Source organism: Canis aureus, chromosome 16 (assembly GCF_053574225.1).
Source record: "Canis aureus isolate CA01 chromosome 16, VMU_Caureus_v.1.0, whole genome shotgun sequence".
Lineage (NCBI taxonomy): Eukaryota > Metazoa > Chordata > Mammalia > Carnivora > Canidae > Canis > Canis aureus.
Genome location: NC_135626.1, coordinates 46,672,764 through 46,693,697, shown reverse-complemented (window position 1 = coordinate 46,693,697; position 20,934 = coordinate 46,672,764). Strand labels below are relative to the sequence as shown.

The window sequence follows — 20,934 nt, the reverse complement described above, 5'->3', positions numbered from 1 at the left end:
CCAATCCTTGCTGAGATTTAACGCAGCAAACACATCGGTGTTATTCTGACACAACTCAAAATACAGCCTCCAATGAGATTTTCCTGGTCACTTCTGGAACCTCTATGGAGCTAGAGGAAGTACTAGACCAGCTCTTAACCCCTGCCATTCTTGGAAGTGTCTGGGCCATTTCCTAAGAAAATACATCAACATAAACACCAAATCAGCTACAAGTGTCTGTCCTTCTAAAAAATGTACCCTGTTCATCAATGAAGCATTCACATTTAATGCTTTCACATAACTCTCATCCTAAGAGCTATGGATTTCATAAAGAAATCTGGTTCTAGGGACACCTGGGTGGCTCAAATGGTTGAGCATCTGCCTTAGGCTCAGATCAAAATACCGGGGTCAGGGATGGAGTCCCACATCGGGCTCTCTGCATGGAGCCTGCTTCTCCTTCTGCCTATGTCTCTGCCTCTCTCTCTCTCTCTCTCTCTCTCTGTGTCTCTCATGAATAAAAAAGAAAAAAGAAAAAAGAAAACTGGTTCTGATGAAGATGTAAGGAGATTTCTACTTCGTAAATGGAGCAAATGATCCTCTTGATATATACCAAGTGGTATGTCACAGGTGATGAAATTTAATTGATTACACCAAGTTTTAGAATAGTAAATTTAGAGCAAAGTAGGTCCTTTAAAAAAAAAAAAGATTATTTTCTATTTGAGGGGGAAACTTGGAGGGAGAGAGAAATCTCAGTCAGACTCCCCATTGAGTGCAGAGTTTCATCTCATGACCCTGAGATCATGACCTGAGCTGAAATCAAGTTTAACCAACTGAGCCACCCAGGTGCCCCCACCAAGTATGTCTTTAGGCATGAAGGATAGGAGAAAAACAGGGTTTGGAGGATCTAGGAGGTCCTCAATGAATAGAATGTCACAATGGGTAGAATCATGATTTTGATGAACTTAGAAATACACAGACACACCTGAACTGCAAAATTATTACCAAGAAAATGCCATTTCATTTCATGTAATTCAAACACTCAGCCATTCTCTTGGGTTGGCCCTGGTAGGTCTCTGCAGCCTGGAGCTCCAAGGTTTCATGGACTAGGGCAGCTCAATCCAAAATTTTGGGAACAGAAGGGAGATTCCTTACTTGATAAACATCATGATCAACTTGAGTCTTCTCCATGGATTTTGTGGCTCCTTTCTGGTTAGGCCATCAGGGGTTAATATGTGTTAGAAGCAGATGCACACGAAGTCTTTGAAAGAGCCTAAGTGAACTTGTGCTGATGAATGGATATAGATTTACTTTTCCTCCATTTCCAGAGGACAACTTCATCATGGAACTTCAGAGCAGAATTATTTTCAGATGCTCCATGATAAAATGCATTTCAAGCCTCAAGACTATTTTGTTAGCTGCAAGACAGATCTATTTCCCCTTAATAAGACATGTAGAGAATAATTAATAGAGGAGTTCAGGAGAAATTGTGACTTTCCAGGTCCAGTAAATGCCTACACTTCCTATGGACAGTTGACAGCAAGGCATCTGGACAGGACACAAGGCACTTACAATGTCAGAGTGCTGCTGAAAATGTGCTCACTTTGACTTCTTAGAATCACTTAGCTTCCTTTGACTGGGACATTCATTTCCTCGCAGCAGACACTACTAGGTTCCTGACCAAAATCCATTTTTTTCCCCCTTAGAGATGTCTGGGTTTTGTTGGAAAGACATGTCTAGCTGAGGAGATACACTTCCTAGCTTCTCTTGCAGCTAAAGGGTAGCCACATGCTCCGGCCGATCAGATGCAAACACAAGTCTTGCTGGTCACTTCCAAGAAAGCTGTGTTTTCCTGTTATAGTTGCTTCTCCTTTTCCATCTTCTTAGCTGGAGATGAAATGGCTGTTTATGACCAGAGACGATCCTATTCCCTCTCTGGAAATGGAGATTTTTGGCAACTCTCTTAAAAAAAAGGAGCTGGATTTCTCCTTATCTCAGGAAAATAGGCATGAGCTAACTAACAGAGGTTTCCCAAGGGTGGCTGAGCAGTTTTGTGGCTTTTATCCATTTCATCAAATTTTCACAGATCTAGAGAGGAGAAGAGAGAAGGGCTTCTGCTTCTTTCTCATTGCTATTGCTATTCATGTGACAGGGTGACATGCACTGCTCTTTGAAAGCTATTCTGTATGTGACCCATGTTTATGGATCTGTGTTCTCAACGACCCCATTGTGGCCATCTGAGGGAACATGTAAGTGTGGCTGACCTGAATTTTTTCCTAATTACCCAAAAAAGCCTGTTTTCTGAGATGTTTTGGGTTGTTCCTAAGTAACAACTGCCCATATCTCAATTTAGCTCCCTTATTACTTTATAAACTCATAACGGGATTAGGAAAGCAAAGAAAGGGGGAGAAAAAAAGGCTTCTGGATATTCTACAGGCAGCTTTCCTTCTCTCCTTCCCTCTGTTTCAGAAATCTGAAAGGTACTATAACAAACATCTTAAAACATCTGCTTAATGAGGTTTTGCCTTGAGACACTGAGTAGGGGAGAGAGAGAAAGGATGGGTTTCAACACAGTTGAGCTTTGCCAAAACCCATGGCAAATTTGCACAGCCTTGCCATCCCTCAAAGCCTTTTTTATTTCATGGATGAAGATAATGATATTCATTTGAGGGGCATATTATGCCCTTCTGTTGCATATACAAACCAGCCTTAATGGATATTTTAAAAAATTTCCCACGGGGAAAATAGGCCATGTGGAAGTGCCAGGCATTCAACTGTCACTTCCTCCCAGGGAAAAAAAGAAAAAAGAAAAAACAAACAAACAAACAAACAAACAAACCCCAACAGTCCTACTTAGATGGAGCGAGCTATTGCTCTCACTGTTAAAAAGCTCTTAATGGTTCTGCCTACACATTTGGCTTTAGGGCTTCCTCAAACCTATAGCCACCTGCTATAGACTAGTTTAGCATAGTTTACACAGACACAGGATGGAGGGAAAAAGAAGAGAGACTCCAATTTGTTTCCTTTTGTAACCAGCTCTGACTTCCGTATTTAATGAGACAGACTTCATTGTAGCCATGTCAGTGAAGAACCACTACGTCTGCCATTTTGCATGCGTTGGTCCTTCAACAGACTTAGAATACCACATGAAACTGCGAAGGCTGTAAGATCTTTTCACTCTATAAGCCTTAATTTTCTCGGCTCTTGGGGGGAGGGTATGTGATATTTGGGACTAATTATGCTCAGTGGGATCAATTTCAATCCTATGGGCTCCCCTTCCTTACCTACTTGCCCAGGAGAGTCTAAAAATGCTAGAAATTAATAAAAGAGAACGAAGATGATCAATGGATGGATAAATGAATGAATGGATGGAGGGAGGGAGGTAGCAAAAATTTATGCATGAGGAAGTGGGACACACTCTCTAGTTAAAACTGTTTAGATATGCAGCAAAGGTCTATGCCCCTAGCCTATGTCTCTGCAGAATGCCGACAAGGGGTACACATGTAGTACATTTCCCAGACTATGAAATGCCTGAGTCAGACTCTTATTAAAATGCATGAGTAAAGTCTCAAATTCTGTAATCCCTTGTTACTTACGTCTGCTACTTATTTTTCACAAGCAGAGCTGTTTAATGCCCAGAATGTTCTCAAAAACTATACCTGGAATGAAAGTTTTTATCATGATTTAAAAAAGGAAAGTCCTAAGAGGTCCAGAGATAGTTAATCTGTTCTATAAGTGAAATACTTGCAATATGCATATGTAGAGTATAGGGGAATAAAGACGACACATGCACACCTAGGGAGGAAATAATGAATGAGAACACACGCAACAATGAAGGAATGAACAGCTCAGCTTAATGGAGGCAATCCCAACATCTCCAAACCAGACTCTTTCAATAGTGCACTGAAAGAATAAAGTCACACTTGACTTGAAAATTAATGTAGCATTTCTTCTGGCCCTAATCAAACAGGTGACCATGTGGGGCCAACTGAACTTTTAGGAGGACAACAGGTATCGGGTACTCGCTAGACCTTAAGACATTAGCCTCTCAGCCTGATAAAATCTCCATGTGGGTTCAAAATAATGACAATGTATCTCTCATTATAACACAAGTTCCCCCTATAGCGAACAGTCATAAAGGCACTTCATTTTCAAAGTCTTTTATGTTCCTCACAAGAACTTGCCAAGGCAGGCCTGGTGGTCATCAGATGGTTGAATGACCGAATTTCCATATGGTTTTTAAGATGTTAGGGGGAAAGCTGTGCCCATCTGTGGCCACAGTTGGGAAGCCGCCTGGTGGTTTCTTCCAAACTTGGATTTAAAGGGTTTTGGTAGCTGGAGGCAGCTCTGACTAGTCTGGCAGTTCCCTCCCTGCCAGTTCGTGCATAATTCACCCAAACGGATGGAACAGGCCCATTAGGGACAAACCCTGGCCCTGTTTCCCCTGGTTCATCATCAAATTTGTTCTCTCTTTTGATCTCAAATCCTCCCCTTTGATATCGACGAGGCTGGTGTAAGTCAGATAGCAACATGAGGTATCTGGTGGCAGATGGACTGGGGCCCACCTGAGGGACAAAGTTCCAACCCAGCCAGTGAGCCAGGAGTGGGGAGTCCAAGAATGAGACTGCAAACGTCAAGAGAAACAGCCTATACCTGGTTAGGCTGAAAGACATGAAACAGACCAAATATTCCACATTGAAAACCCAGCCCATCATCCTGTCCTCATCAGGCCCTGAGATGAAACAGCTCCTGAACATCTGTGTCCTTTGATCTTAGGCTCTTTGCATTTTTCATTAGGTAGGAAGAGACTGGGAATGCCATGTTGTAATGCGTTCTGTGTCACTTTTCCAGGGGCTATAGTTTATAAATGTTCTGTTAATCAGAATTATAAATGAAAATTAAAAGGCATTTCCTTCCTTCCGTTCTTCCCTCCCTTCTCTTCTCTTCCTCTCCTCTCCTTTTGTGTGTGTGTGTGTGTGTGTGTGTGTGTGTGTGTGTGTGTAAAATACGGTGAGCTCTTCAGGCCTGTGTCCTTGTCTTTCTCAACCTCCCACCCAGCCATGGGAAATCTAGAATTCCTGCTCCCCTTAAGCAGCTGAAAGCTTCCCACAGCCTGTGAGAACTACTACTCAGCTCCCAGCCCCCTCTCCTGCCTCACCTTCTAGCCATTCTGCTCTTTTTCTCCGGTGGGATCCCTCCGGAACATAGGCTTATGGCACTTATCACAATTAGAACTAATTAAGTGTGTGATGATGGCTCAGAGCAAATCGTCTCATTGGAGTGGAGAATCCACCCGGTGGTTTCCTCCATCCAGGGGTGGGCTCTGGTCGCTGGGGACAGAGGTGCCTCTGCATGCAGCTCCAAGCACCGCTGGAGCTGCATAAATCATGGGGGTGGATGGAACCGTCCACTGTGCAGTTTTCACTTTTGTAGCCCCAATGCCCCACCCAATGCCAGAGGCACAGCAGACATTTGAAAGACATCCATGAAATGAACTGAATAAATGAGCAAATCCATTTCAGTGCTCCAAAGACTTTCTTCATCACTGTACCTGACTCATTCTACATTTGAGCAAGGATGTGCTGAAGGATACTCAGCTATCAGGCATTGAGGCAGAATTAGAATGTGAGTCTTATGGTGGAACGTACAATGTTCTTTCTGTCATCATTACAGGGGTGAGGATGGGAAGACAGGGGCCCAAACAGCCACTTAAATGTGAATTCTATCTAATGTGTGGATTTATTTCTACCTACTTAAAAAAAAAATTTTCATTCTTCCTAGAAGTAAAATTCATGGACAATCAACAAGTAATGATTTGCTAGATCCCAGCCAGACATGTGGATTGGGACCTCAGGAAGGGCTGTGAATTACAAAAAGACATTCTATTTTTCTTGTCTTCTTTTTTTTTTTTTTTCTTTTTTTTTCTTGTCTTCTAAAGCCAGGATTCAGAACAGTGATGAATGTCTTATTGCCTCAAATCTCACTCAGCAAAGCGACTGACCAAAGCATGGAGCATTTTTCTTCCTTCTGGGTCTATAAGTAAAACACTGCATGTTCTAGTGCAGCCTTCTGTCCTAATGTGCAGGGGGAAGCCAGCATGACCCAAGGGAAGGGGTTTCACCGAAATCCTGAACAGACATAGGATCATGACACCTGCACTGTGATGCTCTGTTTCAATGGTTATGGCTGGTGGATTTGCTTTCAACCAGAGGCATTACTAACAAAGCTTTGCTTCTTTTTCCCAGATGACACGCAGGTCTGAAAGGACCAATGGTACAGTGGGAGAAGATGAGAATGAAGAAGTAAATTATGTTCTTTCAGGCTTGGAGTATAGACAGTGCTCTACTGCAAATGGGTGGTTTTATCATTTCCAAGGCTGTTGTTTCTAAATCAGGATATTTTTATCCTAGAAACAGGGCTAGGTCTATGGTTCACTTTCCAGATTAGACCTTTCATCCTAAAAGTGCTAATCTTCAGAGCCCTACCGAATATAATCCCATTACAGTACAGAATGCTGGTTATGTACCCTGTCTACTCAATCTTTCTCCTTCATTATAGAATCCCTATTTTTGGCTGGGCACACTGAGATTTGTAGTGAAAGAAAACACTTCTCTAGCAGCTAATTGTGGCCATGTGACAAATAAGATATAAGTATAAGGACTGAGGTGCCTGGGCGACTCAGACAGCTGAACAGCTAACTCTTGATTTTGGCTCAGGTCATGATCTTGGGGTCCTAGATTTGAGCCCCACCTTGGGGTATGGGCTAGGGGGGGTCTGCTTCAGGATTGTCTCTTTACTCTTTACTTCTGCCCTTTCCCCTACTGTCTCTCTAAAATAGATAAATAAATCTTTAAAAGAAAGCATGAGGACTTGAAAAGCTGCTTAAAAGGTGGTCAGTCATCTGGGAGTGGTACCATTTTTGCTGTATTGGGACATGTACCACAAACATGAGGGCTGGAGCTTCAGCAGCCCCCCTCCCTTTTTTTAAGATTTTATTTATTCATGAGAGACAGAGAGAGAGAGAGAGAGAGAGAGAGAGAGGCAGAGACACAGGCAGAGGGAGAAGCAGGCTCCATGCAGGTAGCCTGACGTGGGACTCGATCCCAGGTCTCCAGGATCAGGCCCTGGACTGAAGGCGGTGCTAAACCACTAAGCCACCCGGGTCAGCAGCCCTTTTTGACTATACACAGAAGCCTTGGGCTCAGATAGTGTGGCAGAGACAGTGCCCTGTTTCTGACAACACTAGAGCTGCTCCATAAATCTTGACCTTCTCCCCTCGATGCTCCTTTTACATGAGAGACAAGCAAATGCTCTTATTTCATCTTTTATCAGTTGGGATTTTTCTATTGTATACAGATGCGTGCAATTCTTAACTGACAGGTCATGAATAACAAGGTCTTGATGCAAAATTGGGATGTCTGCAATACATCTATCCTTAAACCCTCTCTGGCAGTAATGACTAAAGGAACTTGCATGCTCATGTTCCTAAGAAAAACAGTTATCATGATAGGGATTGGCATTTGTGGAATACTATGTATTTGACGAACAGTATTTCTTTGCCACAATGCTGTTATAAGTTAACTGTGAATAACAGCCCCACTTTCACAAATAAGGAAACTGGGATTCACGTTGAAGAACCTGCTCCAAGTCAGCTCTGAAGTGGCTAAGAGTCATATGTTTGACATGAGACTTAAGTACAGGTGAACAGGTAGGAAATGGTAACATTTTAGAGGTCTTACCAACAAATTTAATAAATTGCTATTACGTGAGAAACTAGCAAAAAAAGAAGGTAACCTGATAGAATTAAAAGAGGGAATATAGAGGTGCCTACCACATGGTAGATTCTCCAAAAACATCAGTTCTCCTCTGGATTTTTAAAAAGCCCTTCCTTGAAACAAACAGCTACTTCCCAATTTTTTTAGATGGATTTTGTTAGATTATTTTGCTTGGGAGAGGACATCCATGGAAATGTACAATAATTTAAAAAGATACACCTGAAAAATGAAGTGGCTGGGTTTGTGAACTGGGTTGAATAGCATGCATACAGCCCCCACCCAGATTCCTGTCCACCTGGGACCTCAGAATGAGACCTTATTTGGAAATAGGGTTTTTGCACAGTTAAATTAAGATGCAGCCCTACTGGATTAGGGAGGGCCCTAAATCCAATGACTGCTGTCCTTATAAGAAGAGGAGAGAACACACAGAGATACAAGAAAGAAAAAGGCCATGTGAGGACAAAGGCAGAGAGAGATTACAATGATGTATCTATAATCCAAGGAATGCCAAGAATCGCCAGGGAAAAAGCAGGGAAGGATTCCTCTCTAGGGCCTTCAAGAGGGAGCCTGGCTCGCTAACTCCTTGACGTTGAACTTTCCAGCCTCAGGACTGTGAGAGAACACATTTCTGCTGTTTTGAGCTACCAGCTTGTGGCAATTGGCTCCAGCATCCCTATGAAACTCATACAGTCTGGAAACATTTAAAGCATCAAAGAGCATTGACCAGTGGAAGTATTTATTATACTGAGATCCATTTCTGTGTATCTGAAAAATAACTCTGTAGGATGCTATGCCTTTGAACTTCAGTTTTCATTCCTCACAATCACTGCTGTGGTGTCTGACTCAATTCCTAGGAGCATGCACCAGGCTCCATGATTCTGGCTGAGAACTCTAATGGTCAATGCACTACCTCATCTGTTGACGCTGTACTCATGGCAGGGGTGGGTGGGGAAAGTCAGCTGTTGTGTGTCAGATACACCAAAAAAATAGCTGTTAATTAGATTCTGGGATCAGATGTGAGTTTATCATGGAAATATAAGCAATCCTTGTATACAATTGCAACTTGCGTATATTTGCCTAATTCTAAACTTAATGTTCTATTCTTCTGAAATTAACATAATCAAGTTTAGTATACTTATGTTTGGAATATCAAATGAATAAACATGACTTTATACACACTCCATAGTTTTACAAGTCTGTGATGGAAAAACCCAATTATGATAATTTAAAGACAGAAACGATAATTTCCTTCAACTGTCTGCAAGAAAAGAAGGTTTTCTTCTCCTGGAAAAATTCACAATACCACAAATGAGATACTTATCTCTTGAGTTTCCATACAACTTAGCTAAAGACAAAAAACCTCCAATGAAAATAGTCCCAATTGCACATATGAGTTTTGAATTTATATAACATGAAAGATCTATAAATATTAAAATGTTCTCAATGTAAAACAGTTATCTCCACTAATTTAGTATTACCCTCTGTAGGTCTAGCACCTATCCTAGCAGGCTATAAAAGGATTCATGATTCTATTTATGTGCTATATTTAATATATTTATATTATCAAGGTCAGATTTCTCCAATACCAGAACGATTCTGTAAAAGTAGGTTACACAGAACTATATCATAAGCCAGTCAAGCTATTTATAATGTCTCTTCAGTGTTTAAAATATTTATTTTTCCATTCGTTTTTCTACTCACACAATGAGACATGCTTAAAATAAAACAAGTACTCTTACAATATCAACAATGAAAAGATAAACAACCCAATTATAAAATGGGCCAAGGATTTGAATAGACATTTCTCTACAAGAGACATATAATGACCAATGAACACATGAAAAGATGCTCAACAACATTAGCAATTAGGGAAATGAAAATCAAAACCACAGTGAAATGCCACTTGACACCCACCAGGAAAACTAGAATCAAGAAGATCTGCAAAAAACAAAACAAAACAAAAAAGAAGATCTGCAACAACAAGCATTGGCATGGATGTGGAATGGCTGGAGCCCTCATACATTACTGGTAGGATCGGAAGACGGTACAGCTGCTTTAGAAAAATTTTTTAGGGGCACCTCAAAATACTGAACAAAGGTACCATACACTCAGCAATCTCCTTTCTGGTCTATCTTCCAGAAAACTGTGAATGTATGTTCACATAAAATCTGCACGGTTATGTTCATAGCAGTATTAGTCACAAAAAGTGGACACCAAGGCACCTTGGTAGCTCAGTCGGTTAAGCATCTGACTCTAGATTTCGGTTCCGGTCATGATCTCAGGGTCATGAGATGAAGCCCCCCCCTCCCCCCCCGGGCTCTGCACCAGGCTTAGAGTCTGCTTACGAGTCTCTCTGTCCCTCTCTCCTTTTGCCCCTCCCCATCCCAAGAATAAAGTGGACACAATCGAACATCTATCAACCGATGAATGGAGAAACAAAATGTGGTATATATACTACATAATAGATTATTTGGTCACTGTCATCAGGGAGCAGGAATTCCTGTCCCCTTCTACAGTCCTTCCAGCTGGACTGAGGATTAATGTGAGATGTATTAACAGGAGAAAATAAAATTTAATAGTATATGCATGAGGAATCCACATAGATGTGGAAATTCCAGAGATTGGCAAGATGAGGTATTTATGTCAAGAAGAAGGGGGTAGGGGTCTGGGATTTCTGAGGAGAGGAATGCATTTCACAGGGTGATAAAAAGAGCACATATCTGGCAATTAGATCTTTGCCATGCCACACAGATGGCTCACTTACATAAAATTTATCTCTGCTAATAACCCTTTTTCTGGAAAAGACCTCCAATTTAGATTCTTTTGTGTAGTTAAGGGAGGACAAAAGTTCCTTTTGAGCCTGGAGGGTTTGTTTGGACAACTCTGTGAATATACTAAAAATCACTGAACTCTTTATTTCCAGTAGGTGAAGTACCCCCCCCCCCCCGAAGTGGGTGAAATTTATGTTATGTGAATATCTCCATAAATCTATAAAAATATGGGCAACTTTTTAAATTGACAACTATAACAAAAATGTAAAGCAATACTTATTTTCATTTGTATTAAAAAAAAAAAGAAACTCCTTGCCAAAGCAAAACATAAACCAAGGGGCCCCTATGAGAGTTCTTTTCAACTCAACTGTGGGGTTTCCCATTCTTCTTCCTTCTCCTTTTCCTCAGCTCTTCCTTTCCTCTCTTGGGGCTTCTGGTCAAATCATCCAGTTTGACACATTTTGTACCGAGCTGGACAGCTGCTTGAGGAACTTGATAACATGTTTCTATATGGCAGACAAGTTAACTGTTTTCTTGGCCAGACTGGAGGCTCCCATAACATGACTGGCCACAGGCAGTCTAGACTGGCTTCTCTCACCTTCTAGTCTTTGGCTGGTCTCTCTCACTTCTGCTCTGCAACTGCTGCGCTATTCATCAGACACTGCTTACTACAGGCATGCACCACTGCACTCGGCAAACCCCTTTACCTGATCAGTCACTCGTTCTTGTATCATTGGACTCACAAGATTGACCACTGGGCTCAGAGGCAGAGTTGAAGCACCAAAGTCTGTGTTTGAAAAGCCAGTGATTTTCTTGTAACCCGAGGGAACGATTGTACGTGCACACAGAAGAGAAAAATTTGTGAACAAATCTTGCAAAACTCCATTTTATTATTTTTTTTAGAGAGAGCAAGAAGGAGTGGAGGGAGGGGCAGAGGGAGAATCTTAAGCAGGCTCCATCTCACAACCCTGAGATCATGACCTGAGCCAAAACCAAAAGTTGTTGGGGGGAAAAAATGAGTCATACACATTTGGTTTCTTTTTTTTTTTTTTTTTTAAGATTTTATTTATTTATTCATGAGAGACACAGAGACACAGGCAGAGGGAGAAACAGGCTCCATGCAAGAAGCCTGACTGGGACTCTAGGATCACGCCCCAGGCCAAAGGCAGGCGCTAACCCACTGAGCCACTCAGGGATTCCCTCATATTTAGTTTCTTAATGTTCTTTTAAATTCCAAGAAGATCACCAAAACAATTAGTTTACAAAGGCAATGTGGAGTTGAAAGCTCAGGCCTGTGAGGCAGAACAGGAGTTCTAGATCTCACAAATGAACTCTATGGCCTCTGCAGTTTCTCATCTCTTAGGTGGGAGGAGTGGATTGTGCCTCCCAAGGTTGGCTGATTATCAGGATCACCTGGGAACCTTTTTTTGTTGTTGTTGTCTTTTCATGATGGAAACTTTCAAATACATGTAAAGAACAGAGAGAACCATGAATCCTGAGTACCCATTTCCAGCTTAAACAATGATCCACTGGCGTGTTTTGTACCACTGAGAATACCCTTACACTCTTTCCTCCTCCTTCCAACCCTACTGCAGAGCTTTTCAAAGATACAGATTCCTGGACCACACTCCATGCATGGGCTTCTGATTGATCAGGTCTATAATAGGACCTGAGAATTGTTTTTGTTTCTCTTAAAGACTCAGTTTGGAAACCAATGACCTGGAGAGCCCCTGAATTTCTCTCTAGCAACACAAATTCTACTAGCTTAAGATGTGCAAAGCAACAAATGCCATAGGTCAAGTTTATGAAACGATAAAAATACATTTTATGTACAGTATATATATTTTATAGGGCATTAAACCCTGATGTGACAAAGCAGCTGACAGTACTTGTTTCAATTTCAGCATGGACTCAGAACCTCAAGAAAGGATAATCTTCACTGCAGGCTGTGGAGAAACCCCCAGCGTTCCAGAATTTAGAACTGCAAACTACAGATGATTCTAACTACTTGTTTGGAACCAGAGTGAAGTCTGCCACTACCAATGTGAGAATTTAGGTGTGCGGGAAATATTGCAAAGCACCCAAACTTCAAAATGAAACCAACTCATGTGCTTCAGGACATTCTGAGATCAGCTGACAAGAATCAGTGCCAACACGTGGACAAATAGGCACCACCAAAACCCCAACATACTGCCCTACAAAGGGTTTGCAGTTGGTAAACATTTTTCTGACAATTTTGTCTTGAAGGTACTTTCCTAGGACCATCTTAGCTTATAAATTAAGCCAGCGTTCTGACAGTGTCTTGTCTAAAGCAAACCATCCAGATCTTTATAGGCAGTTGCATTCAAAAACCAATTTTTCAGCCTCCCAACTAGAATACAAAAAGCCTTAGTAAGGAACTTCACGCTGCATTCCCACTCTGAGATCACCAAAATCCTAAAAATGGAAGGGGCTTCACGAACTATGTAGCTACTCAAATTGATAATGAAGCTTTTCATTTTAAAAGACCACTTGAATTTCTTTTAACTGGTGTGTATGTGCAATCAAAATGACAACGTCCACTGATTTAAATATAAATCCAGAAAAGTGAGACCTGTTTGATCCTATGGGATCCCAAACAGCTCCTGCACTTTAAGATCAGACTTCGTGGACCCACGAAAAGAGCCGGGCTATGTGTGAGCAGCTAGCTGGAGGCGGAACCCAGAAATAGCAGCCAAAGCTTTGTGTGCATCCACTTACAAAGTACCCTGAGCTGGCTAAGGAACTAGATGTGGCTACAAGAAAAATTGACTTTTATAGCTTGATATATATTCCTTGGGATCAATACCAACACAAAAAGAGGAGAAAATGACATGGTGTTTTCTAAACTAGACCTCAACAATTACCCTAAAATTTTAAATCAAGCTGTGTTTATGAAAGATTCAGATTTTTATGTATTTTTAACGGCGGGGTTGGTATAGGCAATTCATGCCTTCCTCTGTCAAAAGGGTAACTTTTAAAAACATAATTCATAGCTTGCTTGCAACAAAGTCTCTGCTTCACTGATTATATATCTGGATTTTTGCCCCAAAAATATGCAAATTGGAAGAGAATCATTTAACTCTAGAGTAGTTTGGCAAAAGTACAATTAATCCATGGTGTCTTAAGCACATTTTTCTCATTAAGATAATAATGCCTAATTAATATTTCAATTTGAAAGCCAGTCAAGTAAGCCTGAATCATTTGGGTTTTATTGATTGAAATAATAAGCATAAAATTAATAAACACTTTAGGGAACAGAACTCGTAAAAAAATAAAGTCCATTTATAAAAATGTTTTAAATTTTAAAAGTAACTGTATCACAAAATAAAAAAACACTTCCCAGAATCTCACCACGACAACTCAATCACTGATCTTTCCAGTATAATTACTTTTGGTAATTTAAACAGGTTTCTTTTTGTAAAGGTATAGAGTAACTATACTTTTAAAATCTTACCTTTTCATTTAATATTAGGTAAATTTAGTCATGTTGCCATGACTTTAGAATAATTTTCAAATGAATGGATAAGTCATAATCTGCACCATTACTTCATTACTGAAAGTTAATATCTCAATGGACATATTCATGTATATATGAAAATATACATTTTATACTTTTGTATTCTTTTCTTAGAAGAGATTAGAATAGTCATAAACACATTAGAGCTCTTGATATATATTGCCAGACAGCTTTACACGAGTAGTACCAACTTATAATGCAAGCAGAAATATAGAAAAAATATTTGATAGACTCCCCACCAGCCATCATGCATATTAGGTATTTTAAAACAATTTTTTTTTGCTAATTAAATATGTGGGAGTGATACTTCATTTTCCTAGTTACAATATTTTTGCCAGAATGCCAGAATAATTTCTATTTGTTAATCATATATATTCCCACTATTGTGAGCTCTCTTCTTTAATTACTTTGCCAATTTATCTACTGGAGACCTTATAAATTTGTATGAGCTCTTTACTAGACTTCTTTGCCATTTCTTTCTTTTTTTTTTTTTTTAGTTTAATTTTGTTAAATTTGATAAAAAGAAGTATCACTAAAATGGAGTCAAGAGGTTCAGCAGGGGGAGCTCTCAGGCTCCTCCTCATCAACAGCAGACCCAATGGAGACAGACCTTGCAGGTGGCTACTGCTTTACTATGGGGGTAAGAAAAGGAGAGGCTTCTCCTCGCACCCCCCAGCCCCTTGCCATAGCCTAGCCAACAAGAAGCCACCATACATCCAACTCCCACTTTCCTAATGGACTTTTTGTTTACAATAGCCTTATGTCCCCCTTTCATCTATAAAAAGGGTATCCTCTTTGTCCTGCAGACTTCCCTATGGTTTTGCCATACCTTGTTTGTCCCAGATTGCAATTCTCTCCTATTCTTTTTTTTTTTTTTAATTCTCTCCTATTCTTGAATAAACCCATCTTTTGCTAGTAAAACAATTGGCAGATTTATATTATTATTATTTTTTTTAAAAGAGCAAACATGCTCACAAGTGAGTGGGGATTGGAAGAGGGGCAGAGAGAGAGGGAGAGAGAATCTTCAGGCTCCATGTTGAATATGGAGCCAAACACAGGGCTCAATCTCATGACCTGGAGATCATGACCTGAGCTGAAATCAAGAGTCTGATGCTTAACTAACTAAACCACCCAGGTACCCCATTGGTAGTTTTATTTTTAAAGTGATTATTTTTATTATATTTAACTCCTTTTAACTCTCAAGTTTATTTTAATGCATGGTATGAAATGAGCCTCTAAATATATTGTTACCTCCAATTGTTGATGACTTTATTCCAAATATCTTTTATGGAATAATCTTTCATTTCCCATGGATAAGTACTTATAAAAGTAAACTAGTAAGGAGCAGTTTAAACAATTCGGCAGTATTTCCACCCCCACCCCACCTAAAGTGAATAGATGCTTGGAAAAATCTGGGTGGCATTGAAAGAAGAGACCAGAATGTCACTGCTATTCATTTATCTTACGTGATGACTATACTTATATATTTACGTATGTGTATGTATATATACATACAATGACCTATAGCTACCTCACTGTGGTTTTCATTAATTCTTCCATAGACATCTAGTGTTTTCCCACCAACAGGGAAGCCATGTTCTGATGGGAAAGGCACTACTAAGCTTTGGAGTCCCACAGGCCTCTTTCCCCATTGATGAACTGAGGGAGCAGATGGAATTCTAAACTACTAGGCCACAATTTCTTAGCTGTAAAGTGGTGACAATCATGCCTTTCTCAGGGTGTTAAGTTCCTAGGGCCATGCCTAGAATGCAGTAGGCATCTAATAAGTGGTTGTTGTCAACAGTGCCATACACTGACCCTGTACTTGAAATAAAGCAATGCAGATCCCGGTGCCTCCTATAAATACAAGGTCTAGTTCGCAAACCCTATGTGTATATGATCCTGGGGCCATGTAATAAGTACTCTGATGAGCTATTCACAAGGAACTTTAGGAACATGGAAGAAAAGATACACATATCTAGCAGGAGAGGCAGTGATGACTTCACAGAATAGTCAACCCAGACAAAAAGTTACTCTTTACCAACCTATTTCAATATCCATGTTTCTGCCTAAGTGACTTAGCATGCCATTATATGCGACTAATAGGTCTTGGTGGTTAAAGGTTTAAAAAAATCCTAAAATTGAAAAATCAGAATTGTAATGATTTTACATTATTATTCAAATTTTATGTTGTAAGCTGATTCCAGATAGTTACTCCCTCAGAGAACACAGATCAGTTTGGACTTTGAAGCGGGCTGGGGATTTGGCTAAATCAAGTCATACTCAAAATCAAGACTTACATCTTTTGAGAAGCAGATGCTATTGGCACGCCTTAAGAGAACCCTAATTAAGTAGGGTTGGAGGCTTGTACTTTGTCCTTAGCATATGCTACTGAAATGAATTCCACAAGCCATTTCTTTACTCAGCAGCCAGGCAGGCAGGCAGGCAGGCAGAGTTTCATCCAGGATCCACATCCACTCAGCAAAGGGACAGAAGACCACCTCAGCTATGACAAGTATCTTGTTCCACCACCTTTCTCTTATACATAAAAGCAACACATTGTAAAACAAAATACTGCACATGGCCTTCAAATACTTCAAAATACTGCACATGGCCTTTTTTCTTCTAGAAAGTAACTCTTAATATTCAGTACTCTAAGATTTGCATATGGCTTTGGGAAGTGCTTTATTATGCCTGAAGCCTTGCTGCCTCCCGGACCATCTTCTTTTCCTCACAGATGTCGCCAAAACATGCCTGAAGGTTTTTATTTGGAACTAATATCTGTTCTTTTTTTCTTTTAACAAACTCTGTTAAATCTTGTTTGCAGAGATGGTTCATGACAGCAAGATTCTGTTCTGGTGCATGTCATGGAAGAGAAGCAGGCAGCTGAAGGTGGAAACAGATGGAGAAGAAGGCCTCAGGAAGTCAAGGAAGAAGGAAGAAACTCTAGTGCCCATGGATGGGTGAAAGAGAAAACGTTGTTTACACACACAATGGGATATTACATAGCCTTAGAAAGGAAATTCTGACACAGGCTGCCACACAGATGAACTTGGAGGATATGCTGAGTGAAAAAGCCAGCCACAAAGGACAAATATTACATGACTCTGCTTATATGAGGTTCCCAGAGTAGTTAAATTCAGATACAGAGATTAGAGGGGTGGTTGTCAGGAGCTGGCGGTGGGGGGCTGGGAGTTAGTGTTTAATGGGGACAGAGTTTCAGTTTGGGAAGACAAAAGTTGTCTGGAGATGGTCATAATGGTTATACAACATAATGTACTTAATGCCACATTAAGGCTAAAATGGTAAATTATTATATATATTTTGCCAAAATTAAAAAAAAAAAAAAAAAGGAATAGCTAGACCTCCAACTCAAGCTACCCAAGCCCACTCAGAGTCATCTTGAGCCTTCACTATGTTCATTTTAAAAAGATCTACAGGGGATTCTTATATGCGTGCCTGCCAGTGTATAAAATAGCTGAGACCTAAAATTCTTTACTTCTCAGCAACCAAAGAAAACACAAATGACATTTTCAAGGCTACTGTCATTCCTTGTCCTAAATTAAAAAACAAGTCACGTGAGGCCTTTGGGACAGTGGTGTTCTCTCGTTCCTTGTCCTCAGAGAGGATGAGCTCAGGAAAGGTCTCAAGGCCAGAATTTGGAGGACTCACAGCAGAGCCATACAAAGCAGCAGGCACTGGCCTTCCACTTATCCCGTCACAGAAAACACCTTCTGGAGACAGTCTCTAGTTGGTGCTAAAGAATCCCAGAGCAGGAAGGAGGACTCCAGATGGTAGTATAAGAGCCAGATTCAGAACCAGAATCTCTAAGGTCCACCCGTCAAACCCCACCCCTGCTTCATGTTCAAACCCAGGGAGACTTTTTCTCATCCTACGGCAGCTGAATTACATCATCCCTTGTAATAAAAAGAGGAATCGTTTTAAGTTTAAAATTTCTTCAATTTCTTACAAAGATCTTGAATGCCTGACAGAAAGGACAATCTTCCTCTTTCCATCAGGCACCTAGGAAGACACTGATTACCCTGGAAAGGATGGGAACATGTGGGGGCGGGCTTCATGTCACTGGGCACCAAGTGGGACAGAGCCCAGCTCTGAGCAGGGAAGCGGCAAAGGCAGGAGGGCGAGGGAAAAACACATCCAATTGAACCTTCCACAACTAAATTGCAGTTCTGACTTTTCCTGCCCTGTTCTCACTTGCTTTTTTTATCTTGTTTTTATGGGACTCAAAGAAACCACAACAAACAGCAAAGGTATAAGGTGGAAAATATGCCAGAAGGTGCCCATCAAGAAGTAAAATAACATTTATCAAGCCCTGGGAGATGAATGACAGGAGCTGCAGCTCCCCCCCATCCCCCCCAACTAATTACAGAGCCTAAGAAAGAAAAGCTCGCGCAAAGGAAGCATCCCTGACAATGTGCGAGCTGGCTGGTTCACAGGCAGCTGTGCAAATGGGGTTGCCCGTGAACGTGGGCATGCCCCGAGGCAATCTATCACCCATCTCTGTGGGAAGAGCCAGTTCGCTTTTTGGCACTTCTGATTTTCCAAATGTGAAAAATGGGCCTGTTGCCTTTCCAAGGGTCTATGAGGTCAGTCTTGGCAGTCAACAAAATGGAGTTTGGTGCTTGGTGGTAATGGACTTAAACTCCTCTCCTAATGCACGTTTACTATGAGAGTGTAGTGCACTGAACCCGTAGCTCAAAAAGATAGGCCTGGGTCCTGACCCTGGTACCTGGGAACATGACCTTATTTGGAAACAGGTTGTTTGCAGATATAATTACATTGAGGCTCTTGAGATGAAATCGTCTAGAATTTAGGCTGGGCCCTGACTCTGAACCCAGTGACTTATCTCCCTATGAGAAGGAGAGGGAGATTTGAGACAGAGACCCGGGGAAGAGGCTCCCTGCAGACAGAGGCAGACCCTGCAATGATGTGTCTGCAAATCAAGGGCTGCCAGTCTGCATGAGAAGCAGTGAGAGGCTGACAGCCTGGAAGAAACGCTGCTGACAGCCTGATTTTGGAATTCTGGCCTCCAGAACTGTGAGAGAATACATTTCTGTTGTTTTCAGCCACCAAGTTGTGCTAATTTGTCATGGCAGTCCCAGGAAACTAATCCAGATGTGCATTCCCTTGGTAAGAGACTAAAAGGTTTCTATCTTGGTCCTTCATCTAGGAATGTGGCTAAGTGAACCACCCACAGTTAGGTGGCCCCACTTGAACAATGCAATTTTGTAGCAGCATATAAGATGTCTGAGGCTCCCTGCAGCAGAGAGGAGCAGAGTTTCACTGTAATTTGTAGCTTAATTATTTTCCCCTGGAAGGGAGAGAGTGTCTTTTCGGATTTGAGGAATTTAACTATACGTATGCCAAAGGAAAAGTGCAGAAGTCATAAACAAACCTAGTCTTCTAGGATTCCTTTGAATGTGTCAGGTGATAACACGCTCACAAATATAACATTTCTGAGATTGCCTGAGTTTGCCCTTTATTAAAGTTACTCAGACCACTATCATGACAAAATAGATTCCAGAAATTTTTTACTGAACTAAAAATAAGGAAGCCATCTGGGAGCATAATCTATGGCCTTGTTTGTTCTATGGAGCATCATCGAGCAGGAGCCCAGTGTTGGTAAACAGAAGCCTAAAACCCACAGTCATTAGACCATCCGACTTGACCAACACCTGCCAGGATAGTTGGCACTGTGAATGCTGGGTGACATCATTGGGTTTGAGCTCTGGAAACTCATGGCTTTCTTTAAACTGTGTCCTTGGATCTCTCTGAAATATTCTACTAGGAGAAGGCGGCCAAGCCTGCCAGTCCTCCTGCACAGTAGACCATTGGGGGTAACAGGTGACATGGAATAGACTCCCACTCACACTAACTGTGCCTTCCCGGGCATCTGCCTTCCAAGGCATGGGGAGTGTCACAGTTCAAGCAGCAGAGATTTCCTTCTCCCATTTTGGGAGAGAGCAAAAGAACAGGAATCAAAACCACCTTCACATCTGTGACCAAGGTTGCTATACATCCTCTGGTAGTCATTTGTCTCCTCTCTGTGATAGAAACCTCTTTCGACCCACTCCCTTTCCCACTCACAAGTTGCGGGCTGTTTGGTGGGGACTACATTTGTTAGCCTTTCTCATTGTTTGAGGTTTGTGCCCAACAGGCAGAGAACCCAAGTCCTGTGTGACTCCAAGCCACTGAGCTTTAATAAACCACCCCCTCCACACCTTCCCTCACTTCCATGCAAACCAGCTTCAATGATGCAAATAAGGAAAGCATCCCTGGAAGTGAGCAGAGCACCAAAATTAAAGAAATGAGGGTCCCAGGCAGCCCTGGTGGCTCAGCGGTTTAGCGCCACCTTCAGTCCAGGGTGTGATCCTGGAGACCTGGGATCGAGTCCCACGTCAGGCTCCCTGCATGGAGCCTGCTTCTCCCTCTGCCTGTGTCTCTGCCTCTCTCTCTGTGTCTCTCTCATGAATAAATAAATAAAATATTTAAAAAAAAAAAGAAATGAGGGTCCCTCAATGACCATATGCAGCAAAGCGGCCCTGCCAACATCAGGACTGCTACACAAGAAGACAAACTTCTAACCCTAGCCACTGTAATTCAGCATCTCTTTTTGCAGCTCAGCCTTCACCCTGACTAATCCTCAGGATAAGGCATTTGAGCACTAAATAAATGCTTCTTTATGCAATGAATTGCTGTTCTTTGGCTGTGAACAAACAGAAAACAAATCGCAAAATGCAACTGCATCACAGTCTCCTTCCGTACAAGGCTTGGAGTCAGTTTAAATCACTCAGTGAATTAAGCAACCTACGAGGCTCAAAGGAACTTCAGGAGGACCTGCTCCAGTCTTGCC

The 20,934-nt window shown here is 41.3% G+C and overlaps 1 protein-coding gene and 1 long non-coding RNA gene across 3 annotated transcripts in view; one reads left to right on the top strand and one right to left on the bottom strand.

Annotated features, from left to right (window-relative positions):
* PRKCA (protein kinase C alpha) overlaps positions 1–20,934 on the bottom strand; it is a 395,491-nt gene that overhangs the window by 143,281 nt on the left and 231,276 nt on the right. The window lies entirely within an intron of this gene.
* Positions 12,528–17,450, top strand: LOC144286793 (uncharacterized). The gene is made up of 2 exons (XR_013354748.1): positions 12,528–12,769; positions 16,888–17,450. It is a non-coding gene; the product is annotated as an uncharacterized LOC144286793 (long non-coding RNA).